Raw genomic sequence first — 7,194 nt, forward strand, 5'->3', positions numbered from 1 at the left:
GCGGGCGCCTGTAGTCCCAGCTACTCGGAGAGGCTGAGGCAGGAGCATGGCGTGAACCCAGGAGGCAGAGCTTGCAGTGAGCCGAGATTGCGCCACTGCACTCCAGCCTGGGCGACAGAGCAAGACTCCGTCTCAAAAAAAAAAAAAAAAAAAGAAATAGGAAATGATTATATTGATTAGAAATGATAGTGTTTTCCCAGGAGTGAGCCTAGAATCATTATTTAACCACCGTTCGTTGTAATGTTGGAGGCAGACATTGGATCTTGAGGAGTACACTGGGCACAGAGCCAAAAACTTGAGTCCTAGCCCTGGATCCATCATTTAAGAACTGAATGATTCTGGCAAGTGACTTAACCACAAATAGCTAGTTCAGAGGTCTTTTTTTTACAGGACTTTGTAAGTTATAAAGTGCTACGCAATTTTAAGGAATCATCATTATTTTGTTGAAAAGTAAAATAATGTATGACACAGCACTAGAAATAGGGATGAGATCTTGGTGATTCATGACTCTTGAAATGCATGGGTATCAGTCTTGCTATCTCAGACAACTTCTGATGGAATTTGCTGTGCAACCTTCACATTTACGACTTCAGTTTCATCATGTGCAAAACAAGGTTTCTACCTAGTTCCAGCATGCTGGGATGATTTCTCCAACTGATTACAACTGACAGGATCAGTAAGTCTGTAGCAGGAATTGGGATGGATTCCAATTGGCCCTGAAGCCTGGCGTGATGGTTCTGTAAGCGTGAAACAAACTTTCTTCATTCATGCCCTCATTCATTCATTCAAGAAATATTTATTGAATATCAGTTGGTGGCAGAGGCTGTACTAGATGTTGGGAATAGCAAACAGAAGAAGACAAAGTCCCAGTACTATCAGTGATCAAAGTTGAGTCAGAGAGCAGATTTTTTTTTTTTTTTTTTTTTTTGGAAGTGGAGTTTCGCTCTGTTGCCCAGGCTGGAGTGCAGTGGCGCAATCTCGGCTCACTGCAAACTCTGCCTCCTGGGTTCATGCCATTCTCCTGCCTCAGCCTCCCGAGTAGCTAGGACTGCAGGCGCCCGCCACCACGCCCAGCTAATTTTTTTGTATTTTTAGTAGAGACGGGGTTTCACCGTGTTAGCCAGGATGGTCTTGGTCTCCTGACCTCGTGATCCGCCCACCTCGGCCCCTCAAATTGCTGGGATTACAGGCGTGAGCCACTGCGGGTGTACACACTAGGAGCTGTGAGGAGAGAGGAGCAAGGTTCGGGGGCCCACAGAGACAGGCTTGCTCACTCTGTCTGGGAGAGACAGATGGGGCTTTGCACAGAGAAAACGTTTCAGTGGGACATCAGAGGAGAGGTGGGAATTAGCCAGGCAGGGGTGGGAAACAGGCATGGAATAATGTAGGGAAAGAATGTGGGCACACCCTGGGGTATTTCACTTTGGCAGGTGCATTGGCTGTGTGCTAGGCACTGTAGATGAAAATGCATGAATATTCAAGGCACAGAAAGCAGAAAGGATGGAGCTGATGAGGGTTGGATTGTAAAGTGCTTGTATGCCACAGTTAAAACCCTTTCATGGGGACGTGTAATGGTTAAGCGCACAGACTTACGGCATTGTTGAATGCAAACGACTACAGAGCATGTTCCCTTTGTGTAAAACTATGTACCTTCACCATTCAGTCGTTCAACAGATTAACAAATACTAACTATACAAAACACTGGGGATACAGAAGCAAGTAGGACAGAATCCCTATCTCTGGGTGAAACATACCAATAAAGTGTAACCAATGTTATGATTACAGGAACACCAAGCAGGAAGACAAATCTGGAGGATTTGGGCCAGGAGGGAATGGGCCAGGGAAGACCTCCCAGGGGAGGTGACATGTTAAGCTGAATCTTTTTTTTTGGTGGTGGTGGGGTTGGTGGGGGCATGGACAGAGCCTTGCTCTGTCACTCAGGCTGGAGTGCAGTGGCATGATCTTGGCTCACTGCAACCTCCGCCTCCTGGGTTCAAGCGATTCTCCTGCCTCAGCCCCCTGGATAGCTGGGACTACAGGCGTGCACCACCTCACCAGGCTTATTTTTTTGTATTTTTAGTAGAGACAGGGTTTCACCATGTTGGCCAGGCTGGTCTCAAACTCCTGATCTCAGGTGATCTGCCTGCCTTAGCCTCCCAAAGTGCTGGGATTACAGGCATTAGCCACCACGCCCTGCCATTAAGCTAAACCTTTAAGGGTAACTACGAACTGTCCGGGTGACCGGAGTAGGAAGTGTTCTAAGCAGAAATATGGGTGAAGGCCTGGAGATCTGAGGAGGGAACTGAGACTTCATCGTGGCTGCCATGTAGTGTTTGGGGTGGGGGTCTATGGTAAAGAGTTTGGGTTTCACCCCAAGGGAAGCTGTTGCTGGATTTTGAGCAGGTGAGCAGTATGATAAGCTTTGTATTTTGGATATGCATATCCCTATCCATGTAATGCACATGTCTCACCTCACCAGCTTGGTGTGCAAAATAAAGACACCCTTCCTTAATACTCAAGTCGTAATGCCCAGGAGCCCCCACCCATTCAAACTGGAGGGAGGATTATATCTCCGAGATTCCCTTTTCCAGATATTTCTGAAGATTTGTCTATGAATCAGACCCCTCAGGCTTACCTTGGCTGCCACCTCCCGAAGAACATGAACTCGGCCGTGTCCTTGTAGGCTGACCACTCCATTGATGACCAGCTTCTGCTGGCTGTGTCCAGGGTGGCCTCCCTGAAGCCACGGGAGCAGGGGCCTGGTATCTTCTCAGAGCAGCGGCCAACCAGGCAGCTGGAGGAAACCCCTGGTCTCTTCTGCAGCCAAGTGAGTGTCTTCAGGACCCTCCTTGCTGCCTCTGTATTGGCTTGTGCAGGCCTATTTCACCTCAGTATCTCCCCAAGAGAAAAAGGGAGACACTCCCCCCATGTCACATTCAGAAGAGGCCTCCTAGTAACTGGGCTATAACTGTGACAACTCTGGTGGATCTATGCACATAAGCAGATAGCTATTCATCAGAAGGCATGACCAAAGCATCGTGTGGCCATGTCAGGAGAGGATGTAAGGTCAGCTGCAGGCCCTGTCCGGAAGCAGTGTTCCCCTCTGACCTCAGGAGGGGATACAGCCATCCTCTTGTCCAAAGGTCAGTCCTAGTTTCTTTCACAGCTGTCTAGGGGGAGAGCTGTTCAGGAGGATAGAGACCATTATTATCCATGCCTCTTACTTGCCATCCACATTTTGGGAGGCTGGCTGCCTGCAGCTGTCAGGGCAGCTCCTTCCCATCACAGGAACCACATTGAGCCTCCCAAGGCAGGTCGTGGGCCTGCCCCCTCCTCCCTCAGCCCTCAGACTGGCCTAATTCCCTGCCCAGGATTATCCACTTTTCAGAATGAGTGACAATAGAAGCATCCACTTCCTGCAGGGATGCAGTACCTCCCCCATAACCTCACAGCGGACTGACTTTGGTATATTTTGCATGATTTGGTAAATGGTATATATGCATAGAGAAACTTCTGGAGTGTTGTTTTCTCAAAATTTTTTTTTTTTTTTTTTTTTTGAGACGGAGTCTCGCTCTGTCCCCCAGGCTGGAGTGCAGTGGCGCAGTCTCGGCTCACTGCAAGCTCCGCCTCCCAGGTTCACGCCATTCTCCTGCCTCAGCCTCTCCGAGTAGCTGGGACTACAGGCGCCTGCCACCACGCCCGGCTAATTTTTTGTATTTTTAGTAGAGACGGGGTTTCACTGTGGTCTCGATCTCCTGACCTCGTGATCCGCCCGCCTCGGCCTCCCAAAGTGCTGGGATTACAAGCGTGAGCCACCGCGCCCGGCCTGTTTTCTCAAATTTTAATAGCAGTGTCTCTGGAACTCAGAGTTTTTACAATCTTCATTGTACTTTACTATGATATTTGATTTTTTTTTTTCATTTTAACTGTGCATCATACTCACAGGAAAATAATTTAAGCTTTGGAATCAGACAGCCTTTGGCAAATCAGATCATCCATTTCCTTATCTATTAAGTGGGAAAAATAATATTTCACAAGGTTATTGAGAAAAAAATCAATGTCATTTTTATTTTCATTACTCATAACTGACATAATTGCATATATACACATCATGTGATTATATTGTAGACCCTGGTGGGTTTCCTTAAAACAGATTCCATTTTCCCTTTCTCTTTATTTTCCCCTCCCTCCCCTTCTAGTCTGTTCCACTCATGTCACGGCTCCAGGCTGAACCCGGGCCCATGACACAACCCACATAACCATGTTGACAACCTTGAATGCACCTTCGAAGTTTATTTTTTTCTTTTCCTTTTTTTTTTTTTTTTTAGACAGAGTCTCTCTGTTGCCCTGGCTAGAGTACAGTGGCGCAATCACGGCTCACTGCAGCCTTGATCTCTCCAGGCCCAGGTGATCCTCCCACTTCAACTTCCTGAGTAGCTGGAACTACAGGCATGAACCACGAAGCCCAGCTAATTTTTAAATTATTTTTAGAGATGAGGGTCTCACTATGTTGCCCAGGCTCATCTCAAACTCCTGGGCCTCAAGTGATCCTCCTGCCTCGACCTCCCCCTTCCATGTTTTTTTCCATGGTAATTCAATAATAAAGGTATATAGCTGTATTCCCACTTATATAAATTTTTTTTGACCATTTTAAAAAGGAAATCGGCTGGGCACAGTGGCTCACGACTGTAATCCCAGCACTTTGGGAGGCTGAGGCAGGTGGATCACCTGAGGTCAGGATTTTGAGACCAGCCTGACCAATATGGTGAAAGAGAGCAGAAAGAGCTGGACAATTGCTGAGAAACAGCCTGGGACTCTGATGCTTGCCTCCACCCGTGTGGGTGTGCCTCCATCCCTGCAGGAAGTGGATGCTTCCATCTATACTAAAAATACGAAAATTAGCTGGGGTGTGGTGGCGGGTGACTGTAGTCCCAGCTACTCAGGAGGCTGAGGCAGGAGAATTGCTTGAATCCGGGAGACGGAGGTTGCAGTGAGCTGAGATTGTGCCACTGCACTCCAGCCTGAGTGACAGAGCGAGACTCTGCCTCAAAAAAAAAAAAAAAAGAAATCATATTATACTCAATTTCATGTATCCTATGTATCCTGCTTTTCTCACTCAACAATACTTTTTATAACTTTATCCTAGTCACGTGGTAAAGCTCTGATTTTTTAATGGCTGGATTCTGTTTCATAATTTGGAGATATAATTTGTCCTCTGTGCCCATGTTATCAATATTCACTTTGTTTCTAGTTTTTGCCACTATGAACAATACTACAACACATGTATGTGCACTTGCACACACACACACTCACATCCACACACACTCACATCCACACACACACACACACACTCTTTGTTATACTGATGATTTTATTTCTTTGTAATAGGCTTTCAGAAATGGGATTTCTGGGAAAGGTATAGCCAGTCAACAGTATTTCCAATGTGTGCTAAGCACTAAGTGTCTTTTACATAGTAATTGCTTAATAAAGTAATGTCTGCCATTATTCTGGTTATAAGCTGGGGAGTCATATTTTGAAAAAGTGTAGTCATTTACTGGAGTCCTACTTAGGTAAAGATACATTTACTTTAAAGACACAGGTTATCTGTAATAACTGAACTAACAACGGTCCTTTCCTTGTTTATACAAAGTCCAAAGGAAATAGGACTGCACTGGAAAACTAAAATAGACATGAAAGTTTGCCTCCTCATTTCCTCCTTACCATTTCAAATCCATTTCCTCAGTGAGACAGGAACTCAGAAGCTGAAGGTTTTGCTCCCATAATTGGAGATTCTTGTTTTGCATTTTAAAAAAAATTGTTATGAGCTTCTTTGCATACCTGATTTGAAAAACGAAAAGAGAGCTCATTAAAGAGTTTTTCCATTATGGAGAAGCAATAAGGAACCAACTCGTAGCTTTTCAATGAGATGAATGAATAAGTGCCTGTGTCTGCAGCCCCACATCTGCCTTCTCAGGGCAGAAGTTTGCAGGAGAAATCAGGCAATTTCTAGTCTGAAGGTTCTCCTTGTTATATTCAGCCACTCACAATGAGAATTGAGGCTGCAGTTTGTGAAGAGAGGGCAGTTTTGCAAAATGCACATTTGGTGGATTCTGGACATGAGCCATTTGACCAAAACGTCAAAGCATGACAGATTTCTAACTCTGGACTGAAATGGAAGCTTGTGCGTTGGCTGAAAGCCAGGTCTTGGACTCCTGGACACAGCCAGGAGCCCAGAATGTGAGGGAAATTCTGTGTGAGCAAAGGCATATCCACAGTTTTAATGAAAAGGGAAATAGGGGCTTCCATTTTCCTACTGCCTTGTTCGCTTTTTGTCTGGACACCCTTGAGCCAAAGGAAGCTGGGGAGGCCCGTGTGGGTGCCCTTCCAATTCTGAGCCATCAAACAGGGCACCCTGTCCACACGGGTGGAGGCAAGCGTCAGAGTCCCAGGCTGTTTCTCAGCAATTGTCCAGCTCTTTCTGCTCTCTTGCTTTCTGTCTGGCTTGCATTTCAGTGAATGCCTAATTTCTTGTTTTCAGGCTTTTAGGCCCATTTTTGGCCCCATAATAACCTCTCGGACAGAATTCTGTTTTCCTAGTTTGACCCTCATCAGTCAGATTTTTTCATTTTATATTAATCGTTTTTATTTTTATATTTTTGAGATGGGATCACTCTATCACCCAGGCTGGAGTGCAATGGCGAGATCACGGCTCACTGCAGCCTTGGCTGCCCAGGCTCAGGCAGTCCTCCTGCCTCAGTCTCTCTGGTAGCTGGAACTATAGGCACCACTGCCCTTGACTATTTTTAAAAATTTTTTGTAGAGATGTGGGGAATCTCGCTCTGTAGCACAGGCTGGTCTTTAACTCCTGGCCAGAAGTGGTCCTTCTGCCTCAGCCTCCCAAATTGTTGGAATTACACTTGCGAGCCACTGTGCCCAGCCTGATTTTCCTGTTTTGATCCAACACCAGTTCTAAAACCCTATTTATCTCCCAGCGTCAGGTTGTCCTCTTGGAAGGGAAATTGGAAGTTACAGTGACGGGGTCAAGGGCTCAGTTTTCAAGGTGGAGGCCTAGACAGAACTCATTTCGAATCTGAAGAAGGAAAAGCTGATTGACGCTGACATGCCAACTTTGTTTCCTAGCTTGTCCTATACATCCAATCTACCTTGTCTTGGAGAGGTTCAAAGGTTTGGTCC

Source organism: Hylobates moloch, unplaced genomic scaffold (assembly GCF_009828535.3).
Source record: "Hylobates moloch isolate HMO894 unplaced genomic scaffold, HMol_V3 SCAFFOLD_13, whole genome shotgun sequence".
NCBI lineage: Eukaryota > Metazoa > Chordata > Mammalia > Primates > Hylobatidae > Hylobates > Hylobates moloch.